The sequence below is a fragment of the Culex quinquefasciatus genome, chromosome 2, assembly GCF_015732765.1.
Source record: "Culex quinquefasciatus strain JHB chromosome 2, VPISU_Cqui_1.0_pri_paternal, whole genome shotgun sequence".
In the NCBI taxonomy this organism is placed as follows: Eukaryota; Metazoa; Arthropoda; class Insecta; order Diptera; family Culicidae; genus Culex; species Culex quinquefasciatus.
Window position 1 is genome coordinate 130,898,507 of NC_051862.1, and position 18,373 is coordinate 130,916,879.

The 18,373-nt window shown below is 34.4% G+C and overlaps 2 protein-coding genes across 2 annotated transcripts in view; both read left to right on the plus strand.

Annotated features, from left to right (window-relative positions):
• Positions 1-18,373, plus strand: part of LOC6031968 (ski oncogene) — a 281,458-nt gene that overhangs the window by 194,511 nt on the left and 68,574 nt on the right. The window lies entirely within an intron of this gene.
• The window catches only part of LOC119767484, a 170,741-nt gene that overhangs the window by 144,139 nt on the left and 8,229 nt on the right, over positions 1-18,373 (plus strand). The gene's annotated exons all lie outside the window — the stretch shown is intronic.

Consider the following 18,373-nt stretch of genomic DNA (forward strand, 5'->3'; position numbering starts at 1 on the left):
CTGACACATTTTAGTGGAAATATTAATTGTTGTAGGTCAATGAATAGAAGCGAAAAAGTTAGTCAGCGTTATGACATCGCATGTCAGTAATCTTTCGTTCAGGAATACGAGCCAACAAGTAAAGGTTTAAATTCCACAGTTGTGTTCCTATTTCCTCAGTACCTTTGACTTTAAAACTGATTCGACAGCGATTAACTGCCTATTAGTGCACGCGGCGTGGGGGTGTACAGGACGACCAACATTCTTTGCGTGGGCAAATCGCGACATGCATAAATTGGACGACGCGACAATATCTGAACGGGCGCGCGCGCACCCAAGTTCTGAGTTGTAATTGCGTGTCTCCTCGGCCCAGGTTCTTTGAAGCCCACAACAGTTCCCCAAACTGCACTGCAGCGATTGATGGCGGAGAGGTGACCTTTGTCAAGTCCTGATCGCCGCCGCGCGTACACCCAATTTAAGCCAAATTGGTTGCAATTTCCTTGGTCGTATCGACCACGCAACTTCGTGGCCAGGTCTTGGCGGGTCTCGTACTCGCAGATGACGGTGATGATTCAAGGGGGCGCCTTCGCACAAGGGGATTGTTTTAATCGATTGCAACATGGAGTGGTTGGCCACCACCGACGACGACCGCGGAGACTCCGCGCAAGTTCTGCCAAGTGACCCGCATTCGTGCCATGAATAATGCGCTATGGTCACCCCAGAGCCGCCGAAGAGACGGTACGGTACGGTGTATTGCACAATTCCTATTAACATTCTAGCGTAATTTTATACTAAACAGTCACATACCGCCGCGACGAACGAGCCTCCACATGGCCACTGTCGGCGCAGGGGCCCTTCCTAGTTTATATATATCTACATGTTGACGCTGCCGGATTGGACTTCTGTCGATTGGCTCAATATGAAAAAAAAGTGCAAACCGGGTGCTGCAAGCATAATAATGCAAAAAAAACCGCGACCAGTGACGGTGCGAAAGAAATCACTCTTTGGCCCAGGGAGTTCAGCACCGCGGACCGTAGTGTCGGGACAAGACTTTGTGGTGGACCAGAACGCAACCGGGGCGAACGGGTAGATCACATCGCGCTTGCATTGCATATATCCGCATGCCAGGGCGCGGAACTGGGTTTGGTGAGTTACTAAAAAGGACTGGAACGAATAGTGCTTCACGAGGGCAGTGACGGCAGTGGTGCCAGGAAAACTGATGGTTTTAACATTTTTCTACTTTTAATCTATTTTTGCTACGCTATGTGCCTTATTGCCACACGTCATACAAATTTTATTCCCATTGTACAATTGATTGTAAACTGTTTGAAATACATTGAACAGTGGTCCAGATCGCAACATTAAGTGGATAATGAATTGAGCATAGCATAGCATTGGTGTCTACCCGAAGATGCTCCTTCGTTATTGACCAGGACCCCCACAAATTACTCCGTGGACCACAGATGAAAAGTAGGAACCAATCATCACCCCTTCGCAATTTTCAAAGGTCCTTATCATGCTGATCAATACCGACGCTGGCCACGACCAGTGGTAAGACACGGGGAAGTGGATGGGAATGTTAGTCCGATACTTGAGTGATGGGACCGCTAAATCGGCTGCGTCTCCGACAAAGTATCACATGAGATTTAAGGGAGCGTTCTTTTATTACGTAACGCGAAAAATCGGACTTTTAGACCACCTCCCCCCCCCTCGTAACAAAATTTCCATACAAATTTTAAAAATTTTGTATGGAGCGTAACACGGCCTCCGACCCCCCTCCCCCCTACTGTGTTACGTAATAAAAGAACGCTCCCTAAGAGGTTAGTAAGATGGGTATGAGGTTAGGATTCACTGTGGTAGGTGATGATCAATTTGTTTATCGGTTGAATTTAAAAAAAAGTCTTAGGAAGCCGGCAGCGGAAAAATACAACGTTGATTAATTAACATTAAGTGGATAATGAATTTTCCGAAAAACTGTGAAGTTTGAAGCTTTGGTGTCTTCAGAAGAATTGTTGCAAATGAAAAGGGGTAACTTTTGGTTTGGATGAAAATTATGGTGATTCAGATTAGGGTGATTTATAAAATCTAACTGTTTGAAATATTTTTTGGAATTTTGTTCTCATCTAAAAAGTTGTTGGTTATCTCTCTTAACTATGAAATTAGGGAAATTATTTATTTGAGGACCTTTTCAAAAGTAAAGCTTGCATTTAAAATTTTGAAAAAATAATAAGTATTTTGAGAAATAAATTTTAAGTAATGAAAAGCTAGAAAAAAATAGGACTTTTTTCTGCGTGTACCTATTTTTTCCGAATAGTCCGAATCATAACCTACAACTTTGCCGAAGACACCAAATCGATCAGTAAATTCCGTTCCAAGATACATAATTTCATACATTTGCATAAACCCATTATGTATGACCGGCCCCAAAAATTGTATGGAGATTGGAGACCTATATGGAAAACTAATGATGCAAAATGACTTCTTTTAATGTAGGGAATGCATGTACAAAGTTTAACCCAAATCAGAAAATTAAACTTAAAAACCGTGATTTTTTTTCACCAGAAAATGGGATCTAAGGGGGCCCCCGAGCAAAAATATACAACTAAAAAATTCACTAAAAGTAAAAGTGTCTATTTAATATGTTAAAATGCCTTACCCAAAGCGTTCTCAGTCTCAGATGGTAGTCCCAGATGTCCCCTACAAGCTGCAGGTCGAACCGAGTTGATATCTGGATGGAACATTTTTTTATTTGAGTTTGAAAATTATGCTATTTTTTCACTAAAATGCCAATCACTCCCTTTCAAGTCCTTTCAGATGCATTTTGAATTTTGAAATTAAATTGAATTTTGCCTAAGTTATAGCCTTTTTAAGATTTTTGACGTTTTTGAATCTTCAAACATTGTGTCCCGATTTGCACCACTTCCAGTTGACCTAGAGTGCTCATATTTTGGTCAGATGCTAGTTTTATATGTACAACAAACAACCCCTGAAAATTTCAGGCAGATTGGTAAGGTCAATGCGAGATGGGAATGCTTTGCTCATGGACTCGCTCTTAAGCATCTGTGCAAATTTTGAGCTAAATTGGTTTTAATTAACCCATTGATATTCAAGCCTAAAGTTGGTGAAAAAATTGTTTGTCATACAAAAACGCCTTTTTTGAATCGCTAATAACTTTTCAGACTATTTCAGTATATTCTACAAAGTTGTAGAGCATTAACATTTCGTTGAGAATCTCAGTATTGGGAATATTTAGATGCGCACCGTGTAGACCAAATCGTAAGACAATTGATTTTTCCAAACATTTCTTTTTATTTTTCTCATGCAAACTCCACCTTCGAGTATCATTAAGTAAATATTGACCGATTTTGCTCATATTTGGCCCAGAGTCCTACAATAGCTCAAGGAACAATATTCACCTTGGGAAGCGATGTTTTGAGAAAAAGTCCCTTATTCTGGGCACCCTACTGAACACGCTACAGTCGACAGAATTGATTTTTTTTATGATTTTCCAGCCAATAAATGAAATTGTTAATTTCGGGTATAAATGGTATGGAACCATCTTAAGCAACCATGAGCACTCTCGTTTATCTGTAGGGGTAGCGCAAAAATAAGAGGATGCGCATGGTTGTGTGAGATGATTCCTTAGCGTTTAATCCTAAATTTGCAATTTTAATTATTTGAAGGCAATTCACCGAAATTCAATTCAATTCAATTGGGGCGTTTTCAGGGAGCCCAAATCTATCATATCTTTACAAGACTAGAGCCTTTACTGACATCACTTCACAAACGTCGAGCTGTTTTATCAAAAAGGAGTGTTTCAAGAAAAAAAATATTCTCACATTTTTGAATTTATGGATCAAAGACTGGAAAGAGATTTTTTTTAGATTTTTTAAAAGATTGCTTTTTTACAAAAAAAGCAATCATGAAATATTAAGTATCCTTTCCATTAATCAGAAAACTGTCAGCAAAACTTTCCTCCGGAACACAACTCAATATATTTTTCCTTTGTGCAGAGTTACCGGCGACAATACATTGCTGAAAAACTTCCCTCCCTTCCGATGGCAAAGAAAAACACCAGAATTTCAAAGTTTCTGCGGATGATTTATGAACTGCGCGCGCGTACACACATGGCCGCAAAGTTTGCGGTAAACCGCAAAAAGTTTGCTCCATAGCCGCAAACTTGAGTTTGTTCTATGAAAGGAACTTTAATCATTTTACGGGAATTACTTTGCTACTATTGATTGACAGCAATCGGAAGGAGTGGAAGCAATCGATTGAATGCATTGCATGCAACAAGTTTGTTAACAACTGAATATTAAAATTGCATTGAAGGAAGTTTTTTTTCCGGAAACGAAATTTCAATGACTCACCGTATAAATTACAAGGAACTTGTGTCGTTGTGACCAATTTCTAGTACAAAGAACTCCCGAACCCCCCGTAAGCTGTCTTCCTGACCAAAGCGATATTTATTATTCAGCCAACCAATCTGCACCTCATACCGTTGACCGAGTTTTCCATGCAAAAATCGATTGCATCGCACACCAGAACCTCTGGCTTATGTTGGGGCCACCAGAAGCCCCAACAATCGATACGGACCCTGCCCCGAGTTCAACGCGTTGAAGATCTGTCCACCGCGGTAATAGCACCTCCCCCCACTCTCCTTCTCACTGGACAAATTATTGTCCAAGTTACTCACGATTCTCTCGTGCGCGCGCTGGGCCACTTCAAAGCACTAAAGAACCGCTTTTGAACGTGCATTACTTAAAGCGCAACGATCAACTGCACCCTCCCCCGGCCAGCCAGTCAGCCTTTCAACGATCTTGAAAAATTTCCATATTGGCTCATAATTTGAGCCGGTCCATAAATAAACCTAATTTGCATATTTATTCCCTTCCCGAGAGTTCGTTCTAGCGCGCGCGCTCCATTCAATCACTTCCTTTTTGAAGTCTACGAGGTGGGGGGGGGGGGGCAATGTGGGGTGAAGTGGGCAGATTTTATTAGGAAACCAACTTCAGATTTCTTTTAATTATGGGAATTAAGAGGATGCAATTTTCCAAGTAAAAATTATTTGCTCTACTTTAAATTTCTTAACGAAACATCAAACTATTTGGTTGGTTGTTGTGAAAGTTCCGCTCAACCCTCTTCCACCACTATTATGACTAAGAATTGCAATTGCACCATCCGCCGACCTCCTTGAGTCCTGATCACGCCCAAGCTCAGGATACCGCGAATAATCTCCCAACGGAATCGATCGCAACACCTTTCGGAGGTCTCACGTGGAGTTGCCCACAAAACCCCACACAACACGGGGAATGTCTCCTCGATTTGCTCAAGAAGCTAATGAGCTGAGTGAGAAGCGAAGTCAATCTTTGAACCACTTCTTGGTCCAGCCCGTCAATTGGTCAAACGTACCAACGAGCGGTTACGTAACCCAGAGAACCTGTGCTGGAAAAAGGGACACACCGTTTGGACAAGCTGGGCTCGTACGTGCAGACAAGATGACGGTGTCAAGATTGAACGGTTTATGACACGGCCATGAGGAAACAAATAAGTACCGAGTTGGGTAGTTTGTACACCCGAGTACACGACTCTCGAGGGGGGAAATTAACCGATCGCTGTCATAAAATAGTGACACCAGAATTTATTACGAAATAATTAAAATATTTCTACGGTTCGGTTCGATCGATCAAGTGCGGTTCGAGAGTTGAACTCATTCTGAGATCGTGGTGGGCAAACGCCGGGGTTTCGTAACCGGTTGAAGGTGTTGCAAGTGCAATCCTACGGGTGGATTGAGATGTTTGAACTAGGTTAAACTGTTCAGAAGATCATGACTTCTTTATTAGTACACTTAATTAAATAATCGCTAGATCGGGGTTCCAAAACAACTGGTAATCGTTTACCTTCTGAACTCGATTGCTTATTAAAGGGAAGGTAGTGTATCACCACAAGCTGGAACTCTTTTTCTGTTCCTGGTGAAGCTGTATTGGTATTCTGGTAAGCAGAAGAGCTGACAACTGATATCAGTAGCTTGGTCAACACTGAACGTCAGCGGAGTTTGATTTTTGTGTAGAATTACCAGCTACCAGGCGTCCACATCAAAACATTTGAAGTTGACGCATAGTGATTTAACTCCAGCACTTCTGTTTCTGCTGTTAGGCTACAATGAAATTAGTAACCACCTTCATCTTCTTGCAATCTCCACAGAGCATCCTCCTTCGTGAAGTTCCTGCCCTTAAAACCGATTCTGCACGCTTCTCTCAGTACACTTCTTATGTTGATTACAGTTAACCCCCCAGCCAACCATAATAGACCCGTCACACACCATCCGAGCGCGCTAGCGTATTGATTGATATTAATTTTTCAATATTCGCTCCGTGAAACGCCTTGACGGCGATTACCGGTAATTATAATTGTAATTTGTTCTAATAAATGCTGCAGCTCGGCTATATTGATCGACCGTCGCCGCAACTCTGCACGAGTAGCCCGGCCTCTGAGACAATCAATCCAGTAGTAATTATTTCCATAATTTCATTCCGCTTCTCACGGTTGGTGTTCTAGGTTGGCAACACAGAGCTTCAGTGCTGCTGTGACTCAGGTCCTTTCGCGCTGACGCTCTCTGGGAGGCCTGTCCCACAATATTTGCAACGAATCAATCTCGCAGCCGCAGCTTTCAAGCCCCGGCAAATTATCGGTTATGATGATAGGGCGAGGGGGTGCGTTAGATCGGTTGCACCGCATGCTCTTCGGGCAGCTTGGCAGCCGTTGCACAGAACTCCTGCCTAGACTACTGACGTTTCAGCTAGCGAGAATCGGTGCCAATCCACCCCGAGGAACTTCTCGCACCGTTCAGACTTGGAGACGACCGGCAGTAGCTGGCAGCAACTTCAGCGAATTGCAAACGTTTTCCTGGGAATGGTAGCTGTAAATTTTTGAACAGGCAGTTGAACGACAGCTCCGATACCGCGGTACACATCGGGGCTTGTAACTGGAGAATGATGCAAGTTTAATGCAGTGTGAGTGTGTGTGCCGATAGGTCGCCATAGTGCGCCACGGTGAGGTGTGGGATCAGCTGGCAAGACCTGTCTGGTTCGAGTGTGAGTGGGGAACCGATTCTTCAAACACCTCTCCGCCGCGCGATATGGTGGCAAACGATTCGCGCACTGGAAGTTGAGATGTCGAGTCTAGGAAGCTTGGAAGAGGGAAGTGCAGTGTCACCCTTAAGTTTTCAAACGAGTTTAATGCCAAAAAATATTGACCTGATCAATACCATGGTTGAGCACTCCAATATCAATATCAAATACCCAAACAAAAAAAAAGTTTTGCAACATCAGTCCTTAAATCCTTTCAGGACTAAATTTATTTGGAAATATATTATTAGTTTACACAATGTTTTGCAGAATTTTAACAGAACTATGCCGAAATCAGAACAACTTGTCGCTCGGCAGAAATAAATGCCGAGTCTCGGCAATTTATGGGTCAGCAAACAACCCATACAACCCAAAAATTGCATGCAATATGCAAGAGAAGTGAACTGCACGAATTCTTCATACAAACCTTGGAAAAAAAATACATTTTATTTGTCCATTTAAAAAAAATCAAAGAGCGCGTGTTTCTTGGGACTCAAGTAAAATCATCTCCTCGAATTGAGCTTGGCAGATGATTATTTTTATTCTTGACTTATTTTTCTTATGTCCTCTTAGTTACTGCGACACAGATGGTTTGACATTCAGTGTAAATTAAGGTAAAAGTTTTAAACATCAAATATCAACTGTTTTTTGACTTTTATCTGAACACAATTTATACTTAATTTTAATAAATTACCGAGATTTTCAAATGCAATTTGGTGCATTTCAATTCGCCTCTAGTTTTTGGCGTCCGTATGTTTGGTCAAAAGTTGATTTTTTCAGCACTGTTATTTTTGGTGAGGATAATTAGACCATTTAGTCACTAAAAATGAAAGTGAATCGGAATTGCCGACCTAAACCTTTAAAATTGCTTAAAAGTTAGATTTCCTTTTTTTATTGTGACTGACTGACTGAAGGTTGATTGCAATCAGTGCTTTTGATTCTAATTAGTGCGTCCATCCCGGGAATTCCCGGGACAAAAATCCCGGGATTTTCCAAAACCGGGAATTCCCGAATCCCGGGATTTTTTATGTTTTGCCCGGGAATTCCTGAAATCGGAAATGAATATCAAATTTTGGTTTGGAAATTCAGGGTTTTTTTTGTAGAAATAGATGAACAACGATTAAAAATAAAATATTAAGCATATATCCAGGGTTTTTAAAAAGGTCCTATAAGCTTTTGTGTTTCACATGATTATAGAAATTATTCAACTCTAGATATCAGACTTAGAAAGGATTTTTTTTTTTTTAATTTATCGATCCGGAAATGCCTAGCGCATTAAATTTTTTTTTTTAATTTTCTTATAAATTTTCAAAAATTACTATTCATGATTTGAAATCAAACAAATAATAGAATTTAAAATTATTTTTCATGAAACATCTTTGGCTAATCAAGACGAATGTATCAAATTGAGACACCTGTTTAGTGTTTTTTTGCATATTTTTTTGATTTTTTTTGATTGATTTCGATTAAAACAGAAATAGAAGAAAACAATAAGTACACACATCTCCAAATTAATTGCTTTAAAATCTCCTGAACCTATGTAGACTGTAGTACCGATTTTCCTCAGTTGGCGGTAGTGATTTAAAATAATTTGGAAAATATTCTTTATATATAACATGAATTTCTAGACTTATTTAAAATTTAACATTGGCATCTATAATTTTGTTTGTTATCTTTTTATTTGTTATTTTAGACATTGATTTTTTTTAAATAATTCTAGTCATGGCAAAAAAAATATTTAAAAATATGTATTTATAAGAGACTAATTTCATTTAAATCACATAAGATTAGAAATTAAATTAGAAACCTAAGCACAACAAAGAACAAACAAAAAATTTTGCAAGCTATTATAAAACTGCTATTCTTTGTTTGGATTGAAATGTATATTATGCATCAACAATGAATAGTATTGAGCCAATTTGATGATTTTCAGCTTGAATAACATGACAAATATAATGAAAACATAGATATTATTACTGTTGCAACATTTCCCGGGATCCCGGGAATTCCCGGGATTTCAAAAATATTTTTCCCGTTTCCCGGGAAATGCAAAACCCGGGAAAATTGGACGCCCTAATTCTAATGGTTATTCCGGGCAGACGGTAATAACAAAGTTCATGCCATTTCAATAACAAATACTGTTAAAATAACAAAAAGCGTTATGGAATATTCTTGCAAAATCCTTTTTTGCATAAGAGTTGAATATCAGTTTATGTTATTATAACAAAATTTGTTATTGGTCTGATATTGATTGGAAGTAAACAAAACTTAGGAATAACTTTTTTTGTTATGGAAGAATAACTCCAAATGTTATTGGGATGATCAGATAAGTTGTTAAAATAACAAAAAATAATAACAACGATTTGTTCGAAGAATAACTAAAAATGTTATAAGTCTGTTATTACAATAACAGTCCAAAAACAAACAAATAACAAATAACAAAACTTGTTATAGATAACATAAAATGTCATTGGCCTAGTATTTTCAAATATCACAAAATGTTATTCCTAAGTTATTACCGTCTGCTTGGGATTAAGGATCTTACCAAAAATTTCGCATCCTTTATTCAAATTCCTCAGTCATCGGGGGTCGACCTAGAGGCTGCACACATGAGGAATCGATGTGTGATATCCTACATTTATGACGAACCGGGAGCTGCTGCTAGCTGCCGGGTTTGCGGTTGCGTAACCTTGTCGATAGTCAATTTTCCAGGTGAGTGATGGGCGCATGTAATGGGTACCTGCCTGCCGTACGCCGGGAATCCGTCCCGCAACGACGGCGCAAAACCCGTCCGAGATGTGTGGGCTGGTGGAGATTAATGTGGTTTGACTAACGTGGTAATACTCTCTGTTGGCAGGCAAGCCGATCGATATGGTCGGGCTCGCTTAAAGTTGCGTTGTGGCGAGTTTGTTTCAGAAACTTCTGAATCCCATTTTCTGTTCTGAAAAAGACTTGAAATTCAAAATTGTTCAATATGCGGTAAACAATGCAACGCATGTAGTTCTCCAAGAAAGAAGTTACTAAGCCCTGCTTAGTACTCCGGCTAACCGCAGTTTTCACAGGCCATTAAACTAAATAGCATGGTCACTAGGGTGTAATATCAAAATCGATTTTCCAGCACAGCAATTTTTCAGTTCCTGTTGGGGTCCTAAACAACTCCCCAAAGTTTGGGCACGATTGGATTAGTCCTCACTTTGCGCAAAGCGATTCAATTTTCCATATAAATTTGTATGGGAAACCCCTTTTTTTAATTTTGATATTTATAAAATCCACGTTTCAAGCTGTACTAAAACCGGATTCATATTCAAATGCTCTGGAAGGTGCTCTACAACTTTCCCGAAGAGAGTATGGTGCTAGCATGTCCCTAAGAGAAGATACAGCGTCCTCAAAACTCGTCTAAAACGTGATTTTCGAGCAAAAAACACATTTTAGACGAGTTTTTAACACGCTGTATCTTTTTTTAGGAGCAAGTTAGCACCATACTCTCTTCGGGAAAGTTGTAGAGCACCTTCTAGAGCATCTGAATATGAATCCGGTTTTAGTACAGCGTGAAACGTGGATTTTATAAGTATCGAAATCCAAAAAAAAAAAATTTTCCCATACAAATTTATATGGAAAATTGAATCGCTTTGCGCAAAGTGAGGACTAAACCAATCGTTCCCAAACTTTGGGGAGTTGTTTAGGACCCCAAAAGGAACTGAAAAATTGCTGTGCTCGCTAAATTTGGACAACTTTATTTTTTTTCCATACAACCATATTACACCCTAATGGTCAATCACTGACAGCTTTGCCCTAGATGATGCATCCTCGTACAAGTACATTTAAAAAGCCCTGCTAACCTTCAGTATACGGTAACCGGATTACGACGCTGCACATCGCCCCCGAAATCACCCCCAACCAAACCCAGCCCACCGACGGCCTGCCCCGTCAACACTCATTAAGTCCAAAACCTGTGTATACGATCACGATTTCACCCACCCCCTTCTGAGCGTGCCACGACTCCGTGTAAAAGTGTTTAATCACACATATTGAAAACATGATTTATGGGCGCGTAATTGATTTCCAATGTTTCAGCGGCGAGGATGGCGCTTTCCTGCAGCAGATCCGCCGCACGTGGGCTGCCTATTACAGGTGGATTAGCCAAGTTGCGTTCTTTTTTTTTTTTTTTCTTCAACCGCTAAAACCAACTCATTTTCCGCATCACCGCGTTCGCAAAAAAGTCCGTTTGTGCTTTACGCGTATATGCTTATGCGTGTGTGCGCGCGCGGACTCGCAGAACTAAGACACGTGGCAACGGCATACCTTCAACAGCCTCAGCCTGGCCGGCGCTAAGCAGTGCGTGATGGCGCTATAAAACTGATTGAACAATTTACTAGCGATTAGCTTATCTCTCGACGTAAGGCGTGGCTTTGAGCGCGCTGATACTTTGTTCTGTTTGGCAGCCGCCCTAATTATTTGGACAGTTGAGCGCGCTTTCCGCCAACTACATGAGCTTTGGCATGGGTCATTAATTAACGCAAACAAGGCACCGCAGAATAAAAAGTGCATTTAATTAATTATTGCGCACCTTGTCGCGCGCGCGCTCGCCCTCATGAAGTCAGCAAGCCAGAACGGAACCTCACCTCCATAAAGTATACAACCGGCTGATCTAGGTTTTGACAAGATAAGCAATATTATTGAAGAAATCATCGGCTCAGCAGCAATGCAAAGGGAGGCATTGAACGAACTTCAATTGTCCAATAAATTAGATGAAGGCAGGTGTAAGATTTTTTTATTATTTGCCCTGCCTTGAAATAGTTGTAGCGTGGTTGGGAATCGTAAATAACAACCGATAAGCAATTAATTGAATTTCTAAACATTTGCTTACGTCAAAACAAACACGCATTCTTAACATTATAGAACAACCATGGACTTGTGGATAGGTTAAGCTTCTTCTGTCAAATAAATTAAAAGAACATGGAGCGCAATCAGACTGAACTGAACTACACCATACAATGTAGTGAACAGTGCACTGCAGTGCAGTACAGTAAAAAAGCATGAAATTGAGCAATGGCGCGAAAAAAAGCTTTTAGTAAATGGCCTCAACTGTCAGTAAGCGGCTGTGGAATTGGCTGTCAAATTAGTTATCAGATTTCTCGTTTATGTTTTGTACGTAATTGACAAGTGTTACAAAAAGTTTCAATTAAATGCAAGCTTTATAAGCTCACTCAAACTTATACCCAGATAGTTATTATTATTGCTGTTATTTGAGTTTTATTTATTTATCTTTTCTTAATAATTCACATTTCAATTTGACGTGTTGCACGTCGGTTTTCGAGGTTCCGGGAAGAACGTGTTTTAATGTATGACATTTTCTAAAAATTTGGTTGATGTAGGTAACCGTATTCTCGAGTGACCGAGCCACGTAGCCCAGTGGTAACGCTTCCGCCTCGTAAGCGGTAGATCGGGGTTCAAATCCCGGCTCGGACCAACACAACTGGTGATCTTTTCTCTTCTGGAATCGATTGCTTAGTAAAAAGAAGGTAGTGTATCGTCACAAACTGGACCTTACCACGACACCTTAGGAAGGCGACCTATGGAATGTTAACATTAACCTTAACATGTTAACATTAAGTTGAGAATGCAACTGCCACTGAATCCGCTTTGTAAATGCCGGCCCAGAATACTACTTCAAGGGTGTTCCCCTCAGGAACTGGGAAAGATTTACTTTACTTTACGTATTCTCGAGTTTCAATTTATAAACGGGCTATTAGATGTGACAAAACGATCTCTGACTAAATTCCATTAGGGCCCAGTGTTCGCGCATTTAGTGTGTGACAAGATAGCTCGATCTTATTACAACTACTTTCGTATTAAGAGTGTCAACATCACACGGGTTTTTTTTTTCTAATATCTCAGGATTGAAATTGTATGTTGGGGATCTGTGAAGGTCAAAAGGATTTCTTAACTCAATTTGTCTCAAAATCGAAATGCGACAACATAGCACGATCACGACGTCAGGAGTCTTCGAGGGATATCAAACATTATTATTTTAGTTCACATAGAAAAAATATATCTCGCACGGAACAAAAACCGGTTTGCGGAATCGCAAACTTTGCTTCCGATTTGCTCTACCAATCGCAAACCTCCGTTTACACCCGTCAGCAGGAAGCATTGCTTCCAATATCGCAAACGGCGATTTTCGATATCGCAAACGTAACGCCGTAACGCATGCCTGCCAAAAGTACGCAGCACGCAGCCACTACAATATTTTCTGTTTTGAATTGACCGTTGCTTTTCAAATTTTGGATGGAAATAAGAAGAACAAGAAAAGGTTTCAATGTTTTTATTTATTTATTCATAATTCAAAACAAAATCAAAGCAATTGTTTGAGTGGTTTACTACGGAATTTTGGGTTATTCTGATCTAGTTGTCCTGGATGTCCGCGGGGCAGCAGGTTACTGCTGGGCGTCGGTGCCGCCGTTAGCATGTTACTCGGCGTCGGGGCCACCCGGATAGAGGTGCTGAGACCGGTGCAGCGTGCTCGGGTCGTCGATCTGGCTGATTTCCAGCGTCGCGCAACGAGCTGGCACGTCCCTTGAGCGGATTCGCGTACCGCCAGAAGCCCTGGAGGTTGACCGCCGACCTTAACCTCGAGAATCGACTTGAGCGGAGTGGCCTCCACTAGAAGACCGTCCGCCTGGAACAAGTTCCCAGAATCTCCGCCAGCAGTCGGATCTGTGAAGGTGTTTGCCGAACTCACGGTGCAACTGCGAGCCGTACGAAAGCCGACTGCGAAAGAGAACACCAAATTAAATTTCAATATTATCATTCCTCGACTTTTCTAAAACTAAAAAAACCTGAAATTCGAAAAATTTTATTGTAAAAGCGGAATCGGGCCCAAAAATTCTCAAAATTTCTTAAAAATTATCAAAAATTCTTAAAAAGTCTCAAAAATTCTCTAAAATCCTCTAAATTTTTCTAAAATTCTCTCAAATTATATAAAATACTCTTAAATTCTCTTAAAATTCTCTAAAATTCTCTGAAATTCTCAAAAATTTTCTAAAATTCTCTAAAATTCTCTAAAATTTTCCGAAATTCTCTAAAATATTCAAAATTTTTCTAATATTCTCAAAAATTCTCAAAAAACTTCAAAAAATCTCAAAAATTATCAAAAATTCTTATAAATTCTCTAAAATTCTCCTTAATTCTCCTAAAATTCTCCAAAATTCTCTGAAATTCTCTTAAATTCTCTAAAATTCTCTAGATTTCTCTAAATTTTTCTAAAATTCTCTAAATTTTCTAAAATTCTCTTAAAATCTCTAAAAGTCTCTAAAATTAAAAAAATCAAAAATCTAAAAATTCTCTAAAATTCTCTAAGATTTTCAAAATTCAATAAAATTCTCTAAAATTCTCTAAAATTCTCTAAAATTCTCTAAAATTCTCCAACATTCTCTAAAACTCTCTAAATTTTTCTAAATTTCTCTAAAATTCTCTAAAATTTTCTTAAACTCTATAACACTCTCTAAAATTCTCTAAAATTCTCTAAATTTCTCTAAAATTCTCCAAAATTCTCTAAAATTCTCTAAAATTCTCTAAAATTCTCTAAAATTCTCTAAAATTCTCTAAAATCTCTGAAATTCTCAAAATTCTATAAAGTTCGCTAAAATTCTCTAAAATTCTCTAAAACTGTCTAAAATTTTCTAAAATTCTCAAAATTCTCAAAAATAAACAAAAATTGTTAAAAATTCTCTAAATTTCTCTAAAAATATCCAAAATTCTCAAAAATCTCTAAATTCTCAAAAACATCAAAATTTTCTAAAATTCTCAAAAATCTAAAATGTTATCTAAAATTTTCTAAAATTCTCAAAAATCTTAAATATTATCAAAAATTATCAAAATTATCAAAATTATCAAAAATTATCAAAATTATCAAAACTTATCAAAATTATCAAAAGTACTCTCAAATTCTCCGAAATTCTCTAAAATATCTAAAAATTCTCTAAAATTCTCTAACATTCTCAAATAACTTCTAAAATTCTCAAAATTCTTAAAATTATCAAAAATTCTTAAAAATTCTTAAAAATTCTAAAATATCTAAAAATTCTTTAAAATTCTCTAAATTTTTCTAAATTTCTCTAAATTTCTGTAAAATTCTCTAAAATTCTCTAAAATCCTCTAAAATTTTCTAAAACTCTAAAAAACTTAAAATTCTCAAAATTATCAAAAATTCTTGAATTTCTCAAAATTCTCTAAAATTCTTAAAAATTCTTAAAAATTCTAAAAATTTCTTTAAAATTCTCTAAAATTCTCTAAATTTCTCTAAATTTCTCTAAATTTCTGTAAAATTCTCTGAAATTCTCTTACAATTCTCTAAAAATCTCTAAAATTTTCTTAAATTTTAAAAAATCTCTAAAATTCTCTTAATATCTCTAAAATTCTCTATTATTTCATAATTCTCTATAATTCTAAAATTTTAAAATTCTAAAATTCTAAAATTCTAAAATTCTAAAATTCTAAAATTCTAAAATTCTAAAATTCTAAAATTCTAAAATTCTAAAATTCTAAAATTCTAAAATTCTAAATTTAAAATTCTAAAATTCTAAAATTCTAAAATTCTAAAATTCTAAAATTTAAAATTTAAAATTCTAAAATTCTAAAATTCTAAAATTCTAAAATTTAAAATTTAAAATTTAAAATTCTAAAATTTAAAATTCTAAAATTCTAAAATTCTAAAATTCTAAAATTCTAAAATTCTAAAATTCTAAAATCTAAAATTCTAAAATTCTAAAATTCTAAAATTTAAAATTCTAATTTTCTAAAATTTAAAATTTAAAATTCTAAAATTTAAAATTCTAAAATTTAAAATTCTAAATTTAAAATTCTAAAATTTAAAATTCTAAAATTCTAAAATTCTAAAATTTAAAATTCTAAAATTCTAAAATTTAAAATTCTAAAATTTAAAATTCTAAAATTTAAAATTTAAAAATTCTAAAATTTAAAATTCTAAAATTCTAAAATTCTAAAATTTAAAATTCTAAAATTCTAAAAATTCTAAAATTCTAAAATTCTAAAATTTAAAATTCTAAAATTCTCTAAAATTTAAAATTCTAAAATTCTAAAATTCTAAAATTCTAAAATTCTAAAATTCTAAAATTCAAAATTTCTAAAAATTCTAAAATTCTGGATTCTAAAATTTAACTAATTTAAAATTCTAAAATTCTAAAATTAAAATTTAAAATTTAATTCTAAAATTCTAAAATTTAAAATTCTAAAATTCTAAAAATTCTAAAATTCTAAAATTTAAAATTCTAAAATTCTAAAGTAAAATTCTAAATTCTAAAATTCTAAAATTCTAAAAGGTTAAAATTCTAAAATTCTAAAATTTAAAGTTCTAAAATTCTGGAATCTAAGTAACAAAATTTAAAATCTAAAATTCTAAAATTCTAAAATTCTAAAATTCTAAAATTCTAAATTCTAAAATCTAAAATTCTAAAATTCTAAAATTCTAAAATTCTAAAATTCTAAAAATTCTAAAATCTAAAATTCTAAAATTCTAAAATTTAAGTAATTCTAAAATTCTAAAATTCTAAAATTCTAAAATCTAAAATTCAAAAAAAATTCTAAAATTCTAAAATCTAAAATTCTAAATTCTAAAATTCTAAAATTCTCAAAATTCTAAAATTCTAGAATTCTAAATTCTAAAATTCTAAAATTCTAAAATTCTAAAAATTCTAAAATCAAGTTCTAATTCTAAAATTTAAAATTTAAAATTCTAAAAGAATCTGGAATTCAAAATTCTAAAATTTAGTTCTAATTTAAAATTCTGGAATTTAAAATTTAAAATCTAAAATCTAAAATTTCTAAATTCTAAGGTTCTAAAATTTAGGAATCTAAATTCTGTAATTCTAAAATCTAAAATTCTAAAATTTAAAATTCTAAAATCTAAAATTCTAAAATTCTAAAATTCTAGGTTAAAATCAGGGTTCTAAATTTAAAATTCTAAAATTCTAAAATTCTAAAATTCTAAAATTCTAAAATTCAAAATTCTAAAATTCTAAAATTCTAAAATTCTAAAATCTAAAAAAATTCTAAAATTCTAAAATTCTAAAATTCTAAAATTCTAAAATTCTAAAATTCTAAAATTCTAAAATTCTAAAATTCTTAAATTCTAAAATTCTAAAATTCTAAAATTTTAAAAATCTTAAATTCTAAAATTCTAAATTATAAATTTTGGTATTTTTGTATTTTTGTAATTTTGTATTTTTGTATTTTTAATTTTTGTATTTTTGTTTTTGTATTTTTGTATTTTTGTATTTTTGTATTTTTGTATTTTTGTATTTTTGTATTTTTGTATTTTTGTATTTTTGTATTTTTGTATTTTTGTATTTTTTTTATTTTTGTATTTTTTATTTTTGTATTTTTGTATTTTTGTATTTTTGTTTTTGTATTTGTATTTTTTTGTATTTTTGTATTTTTGTATTTTTGTATTTTTGTATTTTTTATTTTTATTTTTGTATTTTTGTATTTTTGTATTTTTGTATTTTTGTATTTTTGTATTTTTGTATTTTGTATTTTTATATTTTGTATTTTTGTATTTTTTTTGTATTTTTGTATTTTGTATTTTTTTTTTTTGTATTTTTGTATTTTTGTATTTTTGTATTTTTGTATTTTTGTATTTTTGTTTTTTGTATTTTTGTATTTTGTATTTTTGTATTTTTATAGTTTTGTATTTTTGTATTTTTGTATTTTTGTATTTTTGTATTTTTGTATTTTTGTATTTTTGTATTTTGTATTTTTGTATTTTTGTATTTTTGTATTTTGTATTTTTGTATTTTTGTATTTTTGTTTTTGTATTTTGTATTTTGTATTTTTGTATTTTTGTATTTATTTTTGTATTTTGTATTTTTGTATTTTTGTATTTTTGTATTTTTGTATTTTGTATTTTTGTATTTTTGTATTTTGTATTTTTGTATTTTTGTATTTTTGTATTTTGTATTTTTGTATTTTTTTGTATTTTTTGTATTTTGTATTTTTGTATTTTTGTATTTTGTATTTTTATTTTTATTTTTGTAATTTTGAATTTTTATTTTTGTATTTTTATATTTTTGTATTTTTGTATTTTTGTTTTTTTGTATTTTGTATTTTTATTTTTGTATTTTTGTATTTTTGTATTTTGTATTTTTGTATTTTGTATTTTTGTATTTTTGTATTTTTGTATTTTTGTATTTTTGTATTTTTGTATTTTTATTTTTTGTATTTTTGTATTTTTGTATTTTTGTATTTTT